The sequence below is a fragment of the Schistocerca serialis genome, chromosome 1, assembly GCF_023864345.2.
Source record: "Schistocerca serialis cubense isolate TAMUIC-IGC-003099 chromosome 1, iqSchSeri2.2, whole genome shotgun sequence".
NCBI lineage: Eukaryota > Metazoa > Arthropoda > Insecta > Orthoptera > Acrididae > Schistocerca > Schistocerca serialis.
The window spans coordinates 1,224,005,512-1,224,024,872 of NC_064638.1; the positions used below are offsets into that span (position 1 = coordinate 1,224,005,512).

The following is a 19,361-nucleotide window of genomic DNA, read 5'->3' on the forward strand; positions in this document are numbered from 1 at the left end:
TTCAAATCGAAACTGAAGAGTTTCCTCATGGGTCACTTCTTCTATTCTGTCGAGGAGTTCCTTGAAAAATTAGGCTGATTCTTGTTGTATTATTGATTTCTTTTACTTAAATTTATGGACTGACTTTTTTGGGGTTCCTAAATATTTTATTTTTACCTTTTATTACTTTTATGTTGTAATTCCATGACCTTGGAGATTTGCTCTTCAATTTGGTCCTGCGGAACTTCACGTGTAAATAAAATGAAGAAATTTGATCAGGTTCGTACTGCCTACTTTGACACTAATAACTACATCTTCTGAGTACCTGTGTAGACTTCCGCGACCAGAGTAAGTAGGCATAAAACTTTTCTGAGAATTGTGCTACGTCATAATTTAAAAAAAAACATAATTGGAGAAACCAACGATTCGGCCACGATTACAATAGTCTCCTTCATTATGTTTTTGGATCTACAGCCGGTAGAAAGGTTCTCTACTTCCCTTTGAGCATCGTGATGGTTCCGTGGAACTGGGTTACATGCGAGCTCTTCGGGAAGTAACGTCCGATCGTCTAGTCCTTCCTGAAATGGAAACAACTGTGGAAATCAAAAATGTATTATTTGCAACAGATAGCTACACCTTCCAGCTACTACTCTAAATAGTCACCGCTACGACTTAGAAGTTTGTCGTAACGTTGTCCAGCTTTCCAGTACCTTCGTTATAGGAGGCAGCCGCCTGTGCTTTCCGCAAATTCATTTCCGAAATTCTTTGCCTTGTATTTGGTACCTGCATCAACGAAGGCAAACGTCGGTTGCTGAAATTACGTGAGCCGGCCGAGCGGTTCTAGGCGTTACAGCCTGGAACCGCGCGACCGCTACGGTCGCAGGTCCGATTCCTGCCTCGGGCATGGATTGTTGTAATGTCCTCAGGTTACTTAGGTTTAAGTAGTTCTAAGTTCTAGGGGACTGATGACCTCAGAAGTTAAGTTCCATAGTGCTCAGTGCCATTTGAACCATTTTTTTAAATTATGTGGTTTTGGTAATGCTGTCAATTCGTTGACGACGGTCGTCGATAGAAATATTATGGGAGTCATAACTGATGGATCTCCGCTCCAAGTGGCTGTACTTAATTGTAAGTTGAGGAGAAAATACGAGGAGTTATCGTGGAACATGAACGGTGTTAACTTAACCTGCGTCATAAATTTCGGATCCAGGATATTTGTGTCTTTTGTAAAGCGTTTTATATCGCTTAGATTTTTCCCCTTCCCGCGATGGTGGCTAGGAAATTAAAGTAACTGTCAAGTCGTTTTTTAATTAAAGCATCATATTTTTCGATTACGATACAAGGCGGTTGTGCTTGCCGTTTCATCAGGGGATTTGAGACTTCCCGATATTGTAAGGAAATAATCTGTGTTGTTTGTTCAGTGTACGATGTTGGCCGGCCGGTGTGGCCGAGCGGTTCTAGGCGCTACAGTCTGGAACCGCGCGACCGCTGCGGTCGCAGGTTCGAATCCTGCCTCGGCATGGATGTGTGTGATGTCCTTAGGTTATTTAGGTTTAAGTAGTTCTGAGTTCTAGGGGACTGATGACCACAGCATTTAAGTCCCATAGAGCTCAAAGCCATTTGAACCAATTTTTCTGCGATGAGCTTCTTCTACTTAATAAACACATTCACGTCTCGGTTGTTCTACTGTCTGCGGCCGTCAGTCTTGCACTGCCTGTCGATGTTGGTCGATGAATTTCCGGTTAAAACATGTCCTTGAATTTTATATTGGTGTCAGTTACTTGAGAAGTGATATTCTACAGATGAAGCATCTTACTACCAAAATTTTGTTAATGCATGGTCGAGAAGTCGACTGTACGGCGCCTATTGAACGGACACCGCCGCAAAGTTCTTGGAAGACGGTGAAGTTTCATGTTAGCTTTCCTCTTCTAAAAACTGCGGTGGCATCTTAGTGGATCAGGTGGTCGAGCAGCTGCTGGGGTATAGCCACCCATTCTTGCACCAGTGCCTGTCGGAGCTCCTGCAGTGTCGTAGGGGTCTGAAGACGTGCAGCGATACGTCGACCGAGAGCATCCCACACGTGCTCGGTGGGGTTTAGGTGTGTAGAACAGACACGCCACTCCATTCGCCCGATATCTTCTGTTTCAAGGTACTCCACGACGATAGCAGCTTGGTGGGGCCGTGCGTTATCAACCATCAGGAGAAAGTTGGATCCACTGCACCTCTGAAAAGGCGGACATACTGGTGCAAAATGACGTCCCGACATACTTGTCCTGTTACAGTTTGTACGTGCAGCAATCATAATCCCACCCTACACCATCAAACCACGACCTCCATACAGGTCCCTTTCAAGGATGTTACAGGGTTGGTATCTGGTTACTGGTTCACGCGAGATCAAACCCGGCGAGACTCACTGTTAAGACCATACCTGAGACCACTGTTCCGATGACCATGTACTGTGTTCTTGACACCAGGATTTACGGGCTCTCCTGTGACCAGAGGTCAATGGAATACTCCTTGCAGGTCTCCGGGCAAATAAACCATGTGTGTTCATCGTCTGTAGACTGTGTGTCTGGAGACAACTGGCTGGCTGGCTCTGAGCACTATGGGACATAACATCGATGGTCATCAGTCTGGAGACAACTGTTCCAGTGGGTGAGGTAAGGTCCCGAGCAAGGCTACCTGCAGTACACTGTGGCCGCCTGCGGGCACTAATGGTGAGATATCGGTCTTCTTGCGGTTTTGTACATCGTGGACGTCCCGTACTGTAGCGTCTGTCACGTTTCTTGCCTGTGGAATCGTTGCCATAATCTTGAGATCACACTTTGTGGCACACGGAGGGCCCGTGCTACGACCTACTGTGTTTGACCAGCCTCCAGTCGCCCTAGTATTCTACCCCTCATAACGTCATCAATATGTGTTCTTTGAGCCATTTTCAACACACAGTCATCATTATCAAGTCTGAAAGCGTCTGCACACTTAATCGCTGCACCGTACTCTGACATGCACCGACACACCTCTGCGTATGTGGACTGCTGCCAGCGCCACCGTGCGACGACCGCAGGTCAAAAGGACCGCATGGTCATACCCAAAGGTGATTTAAACCCGCAAACCGGCCACCAGAGCGTTTCTTCACCATGTGTCAGCATTATCCTTAATTTATGACCATGAGTGTACACAATGAAATGATGACAGCCAAAACCAGTTGCAGGATAAAAATTTTTATTAAAATTCTTGACCAAGGTTTCGGTACATATAAATATACCTTCATCAGAATCTTGAAACCATGAGCGTAGATATAGTGGAGTCACTGAAGTGTAATAGAAAGAAGACAAGGATAGATGGTGATTGCGGCATATCTGCCAAAAGAACACAATACTAGTGCACACGAAAGTGTTTCGGAGCATACCTTGTTGAACATGGAGCTCTGCAGTACACCACCCCTACGTGTTTACATGTCGACCAAACGACACCGTCAATTACGATTCCAGCAGGCAAATGACTATCGGGATTCGACCGTCGATCTATGGGAATGTGTCGGCAATTCAATTGAATCACACTTTTGCTACACTAATACGATGGTCATGTCCACAAATGGCGTCATCAATGTGAACGGTGGCTTAAAACACGCACCGCACCACGGACGCAGGTTGGTGGGAGCAGAAGGAGACATTCATCTGCGCTTGTGTAGCATCTGTGCTAGTAATCGAAGACACGCTGACTGCTGCGAACCATCTGTATCCCTTCATGCTTAATGTCTTCCCCGACGGCTATGTCATCTTTCAGCAGCACAATTGTCCTTGTATCGGAGCCAGAGCCTTGCTACCGTGGTTTGAGGAGCATTATAGTGAACTCACGTTGATGTCTCGGCGACCAAATTTGGCTGACGTTAATCCTATGGAACGCATATGTGTAGCTATCGGGTGCCATCACCGCGTACGCAAATCAGCGGCCCATTAGTTACACCAATTACATGACCTGTACGTAGGCAACTAGTGCCGGCCGGAGTGGCCGAGCGGTTCTAGGCGCTTCAGTCTGTAACCGCGTGACCGCTACGGTCGCAGGTTCGAATCCTGCCTCGGGTATGGATGTGTGTGATGTCGTTAGGTTAGTTAGGTTTAAGTAATTCTAAGTTCTAATGGCCTGATGACCTCAGAAGTGAAGTCCCATAGTGCTCAGAACCATTTTAGACATCTAGTGCCACATGTTTTCACAAACCTACCAACCAACTGTCGGATCCCTGATATGCAGTCGGTGGCCTATTTCGATCCAAAGATGGACAAACGAGGTATTAAGATGTTGGTGATAATATTCTGGTTTATCAGCGTACTAAAATTACCGCTCCTTTTGCCTCAAGTGACCAATCAGAACTACGAACTTTTAAAATTATAACGTAAAGTCATGCTCAGAGAGCGGCTTGACAAAATATAAGCCACTTCTCACACCTTACGCACATCAGTGGCCGAAACGTTGGTTTCTCCGGTATAGCTTTCTGCATTATGACGCGGTACGATATTCAGAAATCTCTTACGTCAACTGACTCTGGCCGTATAACCCTGTGCAATTATAAATAAAACTCAAGTTTTTGTTGACTTTTTGCTAAACTGTGAAATAAGGAGTTAATGAAACACTTTTTTAAATGTTCTCGGAAATCCAGCACGATAGTGTCATTCAGATGGTGCGATATTTCTGCAAGATAACTTGTTATCATCTTCAGGAGGACTTGAGCACTGATTGTCTTCCCCTTGGTACCACATTACACAACCCCTGCCTCCTAACTCCCAAGGTTTTTCTGCTTAATTATCTGGAATAACCATACTGGAAGAATGAAAATGGCTTTACCTAACTCAGTGATAGATGCTGTCGAGTAGCACAATTATCAAACTTGTTGAATAATCTCGTCAGTGGTCCTCCCTTTTTAAAGGTGCCCTTCATTCCCCACTTCACAAGTATTCAAATCACACATTATTTCCATATTATACTGAATTCCTGCTGTGAATTTCAGGTCCATCTCAGTTCTGAAAACACACACACACGAATAGTGACACACCGGAATCATCTATGCTTTTGCCAAGTCCACATTACCATTCTATTCATCCTCCTTGTCTCCCGTCCACATCTCGTGGTCTTGAGGTAGCATTCTCGCTTCCCGCGCACGGGGTCACGGGTTCGATTCCCGGCCGAGTCAGGGATTTTCTCTGCCTCGTGATGACTGGGTGTTGTGTGTTCTTCAACATCATCATTAGCGCAAGCAAGTTGCCGAAGTGGCGTCAAGTAAAAGGAACTTGCACTACGGTGACCGGACTTCCCCGCATGGAGCATCTCGCCCATTCATTCCTTGTCTCCCGTTTTAGGAACGTCTCTCTCAGTTCTATATCTACACCCCAATAGATAACTGTTTTCCTTTATTTTTTTAGGGTGAAAAAGTTCAGGCGTATCTGCGTCTGAAGCGTCTCTTCCTTTGCCACCGTCTGTCCCGAATAGAAATATTCCACTTTACTATTTTTTCCCATAGGATCAGCTGTATCTGTAAAAAATTTACGAATCGTACAGGTACTTTAGTACTCTCTTTGTCAATAACTTTATGAATTTTACAAATCTGAGGTAATTTTCTAATCTTTGTCAAGTTTTGTCGTTAGGCTCAGCGTTTCCCGTGTTACCTATGTACCTTCTGTAGCGTGGGAATATACACTGATGTGCAAAGCTTAAGGACGAAGCCGCGCGGGATTAGCCGAGCGGTCTCAGGCGCTGCAGTCATGGACTGTGCGGTTGGTCCCGGTGGAGGTTCGAGTCCTCCCTCGGGCATGGGTGTGTGTGTTTGTCCTTAGGATAATTTAGGTTAAGTAGTGTGTAAGGTTAGGGATTGATGACCTTAGCAGTTAAGTCCCATAAGATTTCACACACATTTGAACACATTAAGGACGAAAGTAACTTTCTCATAATGTGTCACTGCCAAGTAATATATCTCGAATAGCTTCGACCACGCATAGAAAGGACTGTTGCAGTATAGAACAGAAGCTATCTGAAAGAAATACGCAACAAGACGAACATAAACTACAGTTGTATTCAAGGGCAGTAATTACACTGAAGTCACCACGATCCATGACGGTTCCCTGGACATTACCCATAGGCGATACTTGGTTTTTAACAGGTTGTGTGATCACCACAGATGGTACTGCATGCCGCACATCTTGCTCCCATGCTGACCACAATGCTGGTAAATGGAAATGAGCGTACTACATTGAGGGCCGGGAGTCCCCAATTCAGGGAAGTTCGACCGCCGAGGGCTAGTACTTATTCCATTCGACGCCACATTGGGCGACTTGTGCGTCGGAGATGGGGATGAAATGATGATCAGGACAACACAACACCCAGTCGCTGAGAGGGGAAAATCTCCTGCTCCAGCCGGGAATCGAACCCGGGTCCCTTGGCGTGGCATTCCACCGCGCTGACCACTCAGCTAACGGGGGAGGTTACAATGCTGGTAAACAATTCTTATGGTAGGGCTGCTCGGCCAGCGTGATTGACATCTGCTGTACGGTCGTTGGTGCATGTGGATTCCTGCAATACGTTTCCTTAATGTGCTCCACACCTGCTCGACGCCACTGAAAACGGAAGATGGACAGGCCAGTCGTTTTGCCGATTATCCTCTCGTTCGAAGAGCATCGCTACCTGCTCTGTTAGACGCCGCAGCGCATTTTCATCCGTAGAAATGGAGCTAGGGCCGAAGGCACCCCGGAAAAGGGCTACAGTGTCACAATAACGTTGACATGTGAGTTCACCGTGTTCAATGATTTGGAGGGAGTACGCCCAAGTAATCCTACGTTGCGCCACACCCTAACACCTGGAACACTAAAACGATCGTGGTTAAGAATGCTGGATGTACACTTACATGTGGAAAAGTGGGATCATGTAATGCTCCAGGAACACTGTCTAACGTGATTGTTTTCATGGCCAAGGTGTTATGGTGGGCGGTGGCATAACGTTGCATGGGCGTACACTCAATGGTCACCGCTATTGTGGTATTGTACTCCTTCCGCACGCTCGTGTTTTAAGGGATGCACTCGGCCGTGGCTTTATTTTTATGGATGGTAGTGCGCGAGTGCATCGAACAGCGCAGGTAGAACTCATAGAACCAGAGGATTTTCGGCGAATGGAATAGCCTGCTCCTCTGCCCTACTAAAAACACATCAAGCACGTGTGCGATGCGTTGGGGAGAAGCATAGCAGCACGTCCGCATGCACTACCTCTCAGAGTGCTGTTGTCGAGCGTGAACAAATTTAACACTCTGCCACAAGATATTCTTATCAACCTAGTGGTAGTATGAAAGCACTTTGCAGAGTATGCATTCGTGTCCGTGGTCACTACACAGTCTATAAGAACCATGTTCAAATGTGTGTGAAATCTCGTGGGACTTAACTGCTAAGGTCATCAGCCCCTAAGCTTAAACACTACTTAACCTAAATTATCCTAAGGACAAGCACACACACACATGCCTGAGGGAGGACTCGAATCTCCGCCGGGACCAGCCTTACAGTCCATGACTGCAGCGCCTGAGACCCCTCGGCTAATCCCGCGCGGCTACGAACCATGTCCGGCCGTTTGTAACGTCCATAAGACCATCATGAAACGCGCTGATTTCACTGTAATTATTGTCTTTGAATATGGCATTTCTGTTCATTTCATTGCGAATTTCTTTCAATTTCCCTCTTTACTATACTGTAGCAGTTATTTCATGGTCAAAGTATCATCGAGCTGTGTTACGTGACAATGGTACACCATGCGAAAGTTGCATTGGTCCTGAAGATTTGCGCACCAGCGAATATACAGGGTGGTCCATTGATCGTGACCGGGCCAAATATCTCACAAAATAAGTGTCAAACGAAACTTGAGTAGCTTGAAGGGGGAAACCAGATGGCGCTATGGTAGGGCCTCTAGATGGCGCTGCCATAGGTCAAACGGATATCAACTGCGTTTTTTTAAAAATAGGAACCCCCATTTTATTACATATTCGTGTAGCACGCAAAGAAATATAAATGTTTTAGTTGGACCACTTTTTTCGCTTTGTGATAGATGGCGCTGTAATAGTCACAAACAAAAGGCTCACAATTTTAGACGAACAGTTGGTAACAGGTAGGTTTTTTAAATTAAAATACAGAACGTAGGTATGTTTGAACATTTTATTTCAGCTGTTCCAATGTGAACATATCATTTCTGAGAACGCATGCTGTTACAGCGTGATTACCTGTAAATACCATATTAATGCAATGCATTTGGCAATACGTTTAACGACATTCCTCTCAACAGCGAGTATTTAGTCTTCCGTTATGTTCTCACATCCATTGACAATGCGCTGACGCATGTTGTCAGGCGTTGTCGGTGGATCACGATAGCAAATAGCCTTCAAGTTTCCCCACAGAAAGAAATCCGGGGACGTCAGATCCGGTGAACGTGCGGGCCATGGTATGGTGTTTCGACGACCAATCCACCTGTCGTGAAATATGCTATTCAATACCGCTTCAACCGCACGCGAGTTATGTGCCGGAGATCTATCACGTTGGAAGTACATCGCCATTCTGTCATGCAGTGGAACATCTTGTAGTAACATCGGTAGAACATTACGTAGGAAATCAGCACACATTCCACCATTTAGATTGCCATCGATAAAATGGGGACCAATTATCCTTTCTTCCATAATGCCGCACCACACATTAACCCGCCAAGGTCACTGATGTTCCAGTTGTCTACTACTGATGTGCGGATTAGCCGCGACAGCAGCTAAAACACCTACTTGGGCATCATCATTTGTTGCAGGTCGTGTTTGGCGTTCCACATGTGGCTGAACACTTCCTGTTTCCTTAAATAACGTAACTATCCGGCGAACGGTCCGGATACTTGGATGATGTCGTCCAGGATACCGAGCAGCATACATAGCACACGCCCGTTGGGCATTTTCATCACAATAGCCATACATCAACACGCTATCGAACTTTTCCGCAATTGGTAAACGGTCCATTTTAACACGGTTAATGTATCACGAAGAAAATACCGTCCGCACTGTCGGAATGTTATGTGATACCACGTAAAAATTTTGAATACAATATTCTTGCAAAAAGCGTATGGATAACGTCTCAGAGGACTGGTTCCCACGATATGTAGTGCGTCATGTGTCATTATCAGTGCGATACTGTGATAAAAATGTTTTCTTTCAATGAACAAATGTTAATGAAACTCTGTACAATCCAATTTTTGCAAAAATATTCTTGTATTTGTGACTATTACTGCGCCATCTATCACAAAGCGAAAAAAGTGGTCCAACTAAAACATTCATATTTCTTTACGTACTACACGAATATGTAATAAAAATGGGGATTCCTATTTGAAAAAACGCAGTTGATGTCCGTTTGATCTATGGCAGCGCCATCTGGAGGGCCAACCACAGCGCCATCTGGTTTCCCCCTTCAAGCTAGACAAGTTTCGTTCTTTGTAGTTTTTTCGTTTGATGCTTATTTCGTGAGATATTTGGCCCGGTCACTATCAATGGACCACCCTGCATAGTTCAGTTGCAGAGGCCATCTTGGGCCTGTGCAAATAGCGTACGGAGAAAGTCTCAGATGACTGGTTCCCATGGTATGTAGTACGTCATGTGACATTATCAGTGCCAGACATATGTTAATGAAACTCCATACAATCCAATTTTTGCAAAAAATATGAATGTACTATGTAAAGTCTATGTTTCATTGTTTTGGCGATTAGAAATTTCTTGAATCATATAACGTTCAATTGTTGAAAACAAATTACAGCTTGGATATTGTATAAAGAAATGCCGCGTTAATGGGACGTGTATTTGAAGAACGAGTCCAGGGTTTCTGAACAAATGAGAATGTCCGAGCATATGAAACTAATTTGTGCACTTGTGGGGCCAGTCACGTACAGTGAGTAAAAGGAAAATTATAGAAACATACGGCAATTATGTCGAAGAAATGATATATTTGTGCCGGTCCCTCACAATTATATTTAAAGCTCATTTGGCGGTATGGAAATAATACTTTGACGATTAACACAAATTGCATTTAAGAGTTATGATCGGTTAAGGGGTATTGCTAATTGTATGAGAATGGGCATATACTGTATGTAGTTCTTATTCGTCATCACTAGAATCGTCCATTCAAAAAGAAGCAGATTCCGACATCCTCAAGCCTGCGTGGGCTACAGTAGTGGGCCGGAACAGGATGAACAGCACGCAAGGCTATGTACGAAGTGGCTCTGCTGATTTTATTACCATTTGCAAAAATGCATTTTAATGAAGACAAAGGCATCGCGGAGAGCCAAACAATACATGTGTCAGAAGTACTGCAGTGATGGCTGATCGCCTTCAAAGTCCAGTCTGAGGTGATTTGGCTCTAGGAAGCGATACGTACGAGGCTGTAATATATTGCCAGATTCTTCACTTCACACTGAAACTTGGAAACTTGTAAGAAGGCTTTCGTGGGATACTTGGCGTACATCATCAATTGTCTCCTAGTAAAGGTTTCAAACATCTCCATTACAAGAAAAAAAAGAAGAGAAACTATACATTGAGACGAATTAATAGAATTTCTGTTAAATTATCCAGTATTAGTCAACGTGTCACTGTAAGAAGTAATACAGACTGTACGAGAAGACGATAAGTACACTACTGGCCATTAAAATTGCTACACCAAGAAGAAATGTAGATGATTAACGAGGTATTCATTGGACAAATATATTATACTAGAATTGACATTTGATTACGTTTTCACGCAATTTGGGTGCATAGATCCTGAGGAATCAGTACACAGAACAACCACCTCTAGCTGTAATAACGGCCTTGATACGCCTGGGCATTGAGTCAAACAGAGCTTGGATGGCGTGTACAGGTTCAGCTGCCCATGCAGCTTCAACACGATACCACAGTTTATCAAGAGTGGTGACTGGCGTATTGTGACGAGCCAGTTGCTCGGCCACCATTGACCAGACGTTCTCAATTGGTGAGACATCTGGAGAATGTGCTGGCCAGGGCAGAGGTCGAACATTTTCTGTATCCAGAAAGGCCCGTACAGGGCCTGCAACATGCGATCGTGCATTATCCTCCTGAAATGTAGGGTTTCGCAGGGATAGAAGGATAGAGCCACAGGTCGTCATACGTCTGAAATGTAACGTCCACTGTTCAAAGTGCCGCCAATGCGAACAAGAGGTGACCGAGACGTGTAACCAACGGCACCCCATACCATCACGCCGGGTGATACGCCAGTATGTCGATGACGAATTCACGCCTCCAATGTGCGTTCAACGCGATGTCGCCAAACACGGATGCAGCCATCATGATGCTGTAAACAGAACCTGGATTCATCCGAAAAAATGACGTTTTGCCATTCGTGCATCCAGGTTCGTCGTTGAGTACACTATCGCAGGCGCTCCTGTCTGTGATGCAGCATCAAGGGTAACCGCACTCATGGTCTCCCAGCTGATAGTCCATGCTGCTGCAAACGTCGTCGAACTGTTCCTGCAGATGGCTGTTGTCTTGGAAACGTCCCCATCTGTTGACTCGGGGATCGAGACGTGGCTACAGGATCCGTTACAGCCATGCAGATAAGATGCCTGTCGTCTCGACTGCTAGTGATACGAGGCCGTTGGGATCCAGCACGGCGTCCCGCATTACCCTCCTGAATCCACCGTTTCCATATTCTGCTAACAGTCATTGGATCTCGACCAACGCGAGCAGCAATGTCACGATACGATAAACCGCAATCACGATAGGCTACAATCTGAGCTTTATCAAAGTCGGAAACGCGATGGTACGCATTTCTCCTCCTTGCACGAGGCATCACAACAACGCTTCACCAGGCAACGCCAGCCAACTGCTGTTTGTGTATGAGAAATCGGTTGTAAACTTTCCTCATGTCAGCTCGTTGTAGGTGTCACCACCGGCGCCAACCTTGTGTGAATGCTCTGAAAAGCTAATCATTTGCATATCACAGCATCTTCTTCTGTAGCACGTCATCTTCGTGGTGTAGCAATTTTAATGGCCAGTAGTGTGTTTCATGTAGCAAGTTCTTGAACTTATTATGAATATCTAGTCGATAACGGAATTGTAAAAAAAATTGTAAAGAAATTCTTATTATTTTCGCCCACTGTATTGGTGTTCTCGTTTACAAGCAGTCAAAAATTCTAACACCGAATTACAGTAAAAACAATAGCCGCCCGTATTGGAAGCAGCGGACCGGAAGCAGAGGCAACGGGACTGGAGACTGCAGCAACTGTCAGCACATACATACGTCACCTGGTAAGAGAAGCTTTCTTGTTATCTTCTTTGGTCACAGGAAAACATTGACATGAACACAAAGAGAACAAAATGAATAGTAACATATCTATATTTCGAAGTAATATACAGTAACAACTTACTTTTCTTATCTTGTGAAACTAGTTATTTGTTTAGAAACATTCTCGCAGACATAATTATATAAATATGTATTATAGTCACACAAAAAAGTTGTGTATGTGACTATGGAATATAAAAATTAATTACAAGTAACGTACACATGCATGTCGTCAGGAGAATTACAAGTCAATCACCAGCAGTCATGCATTGTAAGCGTCGTTAGCGAAGCATGTGGACGTAGCGTAAAGACGACCGCTGAACCTATTGCGTTAGATTAACCACAACCGGAACAGTTAGAATTCCAGCCGAACGTCTCCGCAAAACTGCAGCTCTACGCCAACGCGACTACGACAATGTCTGGAAAGAGAACCTGCTGAAGAAAATACACAGCATACCAGAGAGCTACCATCGCCTAACCCCAGCTTTCTTCAGAACAGCCGTTTCGCAGTTTTTATCGAAGGAGAACGGTTACACGTTAAAATTCCTACCGACGGCCTAAAACAATGATCAGTTGTGTCTCTTCTCCAGTTTACAACTTTTGTCACCGACACACCCGGATGTGACGCTGGTGCAGACCGCTCAGCTCGCCGACGATACGGCGTCCTCCGTGACCAACAACCACCGACAACTCAATCTGTGTAGCGAATGGTGTCGACAACACGAAGTACATGTACACTCTGTCTACTTCATAAAAAACGACGAACGGTGCGGGACATATTGCGATTTCAAAATAGGAACACATCGTGCATCACCAGTGTCTGGTACCTGCGTGCTTCACCAGTGTCTGGTACCTGAATGTAATTTTGGAGAAATACTTGTTCATCCAGAAATATGTGGAGGTTCTTAAAATTTAATTGCAGCTAAGGCAAAAAACCTCATACCCCTCGTGATGAGCTACGAATTACGAGTGGCAACTAAGATTCGAGTGTATAAGAGTACAATTAAGACTAGAATCCATAAAATACGGGTAGTCCAGAATAAATTCTTACGATGAATTTTGAAAGCAACCCGGCATTCGAGAATATCAAGTTACACAGCTACCCTCGTATGTACGTAGTAATACAGAAACGGTCAACACCTCTAACACCAGGAAGGATCAGGTCAATGTAACCAAAGACAACTGCGACAAACCGGAAGAAGAAACCACGCCCTCGGAATAGATCGAGAGTTCCAGTAGCGTTATCTACTACGAAGATGTAAGTCTACTACGACGATGTAAGGCGAGTCTTTTGGATCTTCGTTCCCCCCCCCCCCCCCCCCCCACCATCATATAGTTCCTCCATTTCTCCTCCAAACTGTGATATAAAAAGTACAACCAAACCCTCACTTCACATGCAAACAAGAAGTGAACGTCCCCGAAGATTGTGAGACTTCGACGACACATAAGAAAAAGTGTGAATCGCAGGAGCGAAGTTGGGAATGAAAGATGTAAAGAAAATGACTGACCGTAATAATCCTGAATTAAAGAAAATAAAACAAACTCGCATGTGTCAAACGTTAAAGATACACTATTAGGAAGCAGAAATAGACTCATTAACGAAGTGCAGTATTACAATTTTACTAGCAGTAACTGCAATTTTACACCTTTCTCTGAGCCGTGCGAGGTAGCCGCGCGGTCTCAGGCGTCTTGTCACGGTTCACGCGGCTCCTCCCGTCGGAGGTTCGAGTCCTTCCTCGGTCATGGGAGTGTGTGTTGTCATTAGCGTAAGTCAGCTTAAGTAATGCGTAAGCTTAGAGACCGATGACCTCAGCGCGGTTATAGGCGCTTCAGTCCGGAACCACGCTGCTGCTACCGTCGCATGTTCGAATCCTGCCTCGGGCATGGATGTGTGTGGTATTAGGTTTAAGTAGTTCTAAGTCTAGGGGACTGATGACGTCAGATGTTAAGTCCCATAGTGCTTAGTGCCATTTAACCATTTGATGAGCTCAGCAGTTTGGTCTCATAAGATCTTACCACAAATTTCCAAATTTTCCATTTGTCGCTGTCGTTTATTTTATACAGTGTGAACCAGAACTCCAAAGACAAAATTTCAGAGGCTGTTCGGAGATATTTTGGGAGTATTTTGGTACAGGGGACCCACGGTCTATAGTAGCTCCTTACTCAGTATCACTGCAATTATTATTTATTTTATTAGCAATCCTGATCATCGTTGTTCCTGTGAAAGTACGTTCACAATACACAAAAAGCATATAATATTTAGTCACCAAACGGCACAACACAAACTGTAGTACAACGCAACGAGCTTCAGACAATGAAGAACGTACTGCGATGTGGCTCCAGTTACTGCGGGAAAAGATCAGTATAACACTGTACTGTTCGTCCGTCGCAATCAGTAAATCCACGCACGAGGCGCATACCATACCATACACATAGCTGTGTATCACACCTAATGTACAACCAACAATACAGGAAAAACAAACCCGAGATAGAAATGAGCAGACCTGAATGCAGGCATCAGAGCGAAAAGTGAGCATTTCTGTTGTTAAGCCGGCCGGAGTGGCCGTGCGATTCTACGCGTTACAGTCTGGAACCGCGTGACCGCTACGGTCGCAGGTTTGAATCCTGCCTCGGGCATGGATGTTTGTGATGTCCTTAGATTAGTTAGGTTTAATTAGCTCTAAGTTCTAGGGGACTGATAACCACAACAGTTAAGTCCCATAGTGCTCAGAGGCATTAGAACCATTTTTGGACTGTTGTTAACAAGCAACTACCTTGAATGATTGGAACAAGTTCGTTTCAAAACGAGACACAAAGCCCATACCATCGACATTTCCATTGCCCTGCAGGTATTTCCACTACAAGAGTGAGACGAATGTCTACCTCCGTAGCTATGTGACCAGCGTGACTGACAGATGGACGGAGGACACGGGTTCAGTTCTTTGTAATGCCAACAACTTTTCCTTGGTGAGAGGACTTGTTTGGAATGCATTCAGCCTCGTGACAACTGAGGAGATGCTTCAGAAATCAATAGGGGTTCCAAGATCAAGAAACCCGACAACAACCAAGGGAGCGGTGTGGTGAGCACATGCCACTCCATATCCCGTCCGATCTTATTGGCAAAGTTTGCGCCAGTTTGGCCCATCTAGGACTAGAAAATGCACCATACCTTTTTACTGATAATAAGGTAAGGTATACTTGCTTGAAGAGGACAGTATCAGACACCTGTACCAAAGGAGATTAAATGACGAACTAGCAAACTTTCAAACTAAAGATAATACAGAAGAAGAATGGCAAACTCTGAAGAGTACTGTATGCAGAGTAGCAGGAGAAGCTCTCGGTAAAAAGAAAAGAATACGGAAAAGAAAAGGCCAAAAAATTTGGAATAAGGATATAATATAAGCTGTCAAAGAAAAACAGGATGTATATATAAAATACTAAAGCAACCCTACTACTGAGAACAAATAATACTATAAGGAGAAAAGAAATAACGCTAAATGGCGTAGTAAGGAAAACACACCAGGAACAATGAGGTAGGTTTATCTCTAATATCGAACGTGATATCCACAGTAGACAACAAATGGCATATAAGGTTTTAAAAATCTTAAACACAACAGAAAGAGGGAAGATACCAATAAATAGTACTGAAGAAGAACAGTGGATGAATCATTACAGCAAACTGTGATATGATCACACAGTACAAGAAACTGAAATTGAACAACTAGACGAGAAAGGATTACATGAAATACACTCTGACGAATTAACATCTGCACTAACATCGCTTAAGAACCGAAAAGCAACAGGAAAAGACGGCATTAATGCTGAATTATTAAAATATGGAGGAATGATACAACACCAACGACTGCTACATCTCTTCAACGAATGTTGGAAGAAGAAGCGTATTCCCAAAGACTGGAAAACAGCTAGACTGAAAAATGGCTCTGAGCACTATGGGACTTAACTGCTGAGGACGTCAGTCACATAGAACTTAGAACTACTTAAACCTAACTAACCTAAGGACATCACACACATCCATGCCCGAGGCAGGATTCGAACCTGCGACCGTAGCGGTCGCGCGGTTCCAGACTGTAGCACCTAGAACCGCTCGGCCACCCCGGCCGGCTCAGGTAGACTGATATCAATTATTTAAAAAGGAGATAAAAGCCCATGCAGTAATTACAGAGGACAAGTGACGCCACGAACTGTTACAAATCGGTTACTTCAAGGACAGCTCCGAGCCAGAAGCCCTGTAGCGTCCATTCCACTGACCCCAGGCAGGTGGTATCAAGTGAGAGCTCATTGGAGGGTAGGGCGGAGATCTGTTCTGTTTCGTGATGAAAGCTGGTTCTGCCTCGGTGCCAGTGATGGCCACGTCTTGGTTCGAAGGTAGCCAGTTGATGGCCTGCACCCAGCCTGTCTGTCTGCTAGACACACTGGACATACACCTGAAGTTATGGTATGGGGTGCGATTTCGTATGACAGCACGCGCTGTCAGATCATGAGGCGCTAACTACGAGAGCGACAAAGTTCGTTGCCCACTGAATCTGGACGCTGAAGTTGAGTGATCAGTTAACCTGTTATGAAACCTCAGCTATTGTGACATCTCTTCATTCATTTGCGGGTTGTCGCTCCCTGAGCCGTTCGGACTAGCAGCAATGTATGATGTGTTGGAGTCGGCGAAATCGTGCAGCCGTCTTCCTTTTTTTTTTTTTATTTTATTTTTTGGTCATCAGTCTACTGACTTGTTTGATGCGGCCCACCACGAATTCCTTTCCTGTGCTAACCTCTTCATCTCAGAGTAGCACTTGCAACCTACGTCCTCAATTATTTGCTTGACGTATTCCAATCTCTGTCTTCCTCTACAGTTTTTGCCCTCTCTACAGCTCCCTCTAGTACCATGGAAGTCATTCCCTCATTTCTTAGCAGATGTCCTATCATCCTGTCTCTTCTCCTTATCAGTGTTTTCCACATATTCCTTTCCTTTCCGATTCTGCGTAGAACCTCCTCATTCCTTACCTTATCAGTCCACCTAATTTTCAACATCCGTCTATAGCACCACATCTCAAATGCTTCGATTCTCTTCTGTTGCGGTTTTCCTACAGTCCATGTTTCACTACTATACAATGCTGTACTCCAGACGTACATCTTCAGAAATTTCTTCCTCAAATTAAGGCCGGTATTTGATATTAGTAGACTTCTCTTGGCCAGAAATGCCTTTTTTGCCATAGCGAGTCCGCTTTTGATGTCCTCCTTGCTCAGTCCGTCATTGGTTATTTTACTGCCTAGGTAGCAGAATTCCTTAACTTCATTGACTTCGTGACCATCAATCCTGATGTTAAGTTTCTCGCTGTTCTCATTTCTGCTACTTCTCATTACCTTCGTCTTTCTCCGATTTACTCTCAAACCATACTGTGTACTCATTAGACTGTTCATTCCGTTCAGCAGATCATTTAATTCTTCTTCACTGTCACTCAGGATAGCAATGTCATCAGCGAATCGTATCATTGGTATCCTTTCACCTTGCATTTTAATTCCATTCCTGAACCTTTCTTTTATTTCAATCATTGCTTCCTCGATGTACAGATTGAAGAGTAGGGGCGAAAGGCTACAGCCTTGTCTTACACCCTACTTAATACGAGCACTTCGTTCTTGATCGTCCACTCTTATTATTCCCTCTTGGTTGTTGTACATATTGTATATAACCCGTCTCTCCCTATAGCTTACCCATACTTTTTTCAGGGGTCTTCCTATATTGTGATTAATTAAATCACCAGCGGTACTTGCTGCCCTGTGGCCGTTAACGCCCTAGTTACCTGCCCTGGTCGTTAGTGTAGTTTTCCGGCAGTGTGCCTTTCCTCATCGTGTTGATTCTGTCTGGCATGGAGTGTAGTTCGACAGCCTTTTAAGTTGTTTGGTTCATACTTTTCTTAGAGTGGTAATTGTTCCCTTTGCTGTTTTTAGACGCCAGTTTCTGAAAACGTAGTGCTGTTCGTATCCTCGTCCTGGGCCGATATTTTTCATCGTTGTGTCGTTGGTCGAACGGAACGGAATTGGTTAAATTGTTGGTCGGTCCTTGGGCCGTCCCTAGCTTGGCTCGCCATCCGATTATTTAACTTCAACTCTCGGCTTCTTGTCTCACCTCACCTTATGTTTGAGCTACCTTCTCAGGCGAGTCTTGGAACACTTCTGAGCACCACTTGTTCTGTTTGTTTTATATTGGGATTTTCATTTTAGTTTGAAATATTGTGCGAGGCCTTCGGCCGTGTATTAATTCAGTTCTTTTTAAATTTTACATAAAGGCTTTCGCCGTGCAAAATTTTTGAAGATTAATTTTATTTTTTAAAAATATTTTTCTTTAAAATTTGTTCTATCTGAAATTCTTTGTAATCCAGGCCCTAAACCGTTAGTTGTTTTATGTGTCATGTGTAGCTTTCAGCCGAGGATTTACGTGAACCCCTTTTAATAAGGCCTTCAGCCGTCGGCCGGTGTGGCCGAGCGGTTCTAGGCGCTACAGTCTGGAACCGCGCGACCGCAACGGTCGCAGGTTCGAATCCTGCCTTGGGCATGGATGTTTGTGATGTCCTTAGGTTAGTTAGGTTTAAGTAGTTCTAATTTATAGGGGACTGATGACCTCAGATGTTAAGTCCCATAGTGCTCAGAGCCCTTTGAACCATTTGAACCTTCAGCCGTGTGTATACGTTAAAGGAAAAATTTTTATAAGAAGGAAGGGCTTCATTTTAAATTGTTTGTCTGACTTGTTGTTCAGGCCTTGAGCCGTTGTTTCAAATTTGTTTGTGGCCTTCAGCCATGCAATAAGTTAATGTTTCTCTAATTTGGCTTTTGGCCATTCTGTTGCAAGTTTAAAAAGAAGTTTCTTGGTTAGAAAAAAATTGTTTGTTAACGTATTTTAATTATAGTTGTCCTTTAAACATGTAGTGTCGGCCTTCAGCCGCTAATTGTTTTCAATTGCTTGTTTTTTTTTTTAATAAAAATTGTTACCTCATATTTTTAATTGCTTCTGATTTCCAAGCCAGGCCTTCAGTC

General features: G+C 44.2%; 1 protein-coding gene across 2 annotated transcripts in view; it reads right to left on the bottom strand.

The window, feature by feature from the left end:
- Window positions 1-19,361, bottom strand: part of LOC126419073 (uncharacterized) — a 243,582-nt gene that overhangs the window by 20,409 nt on the left and 203,812 nt on the right. The window lies entirely within an intron of this gene.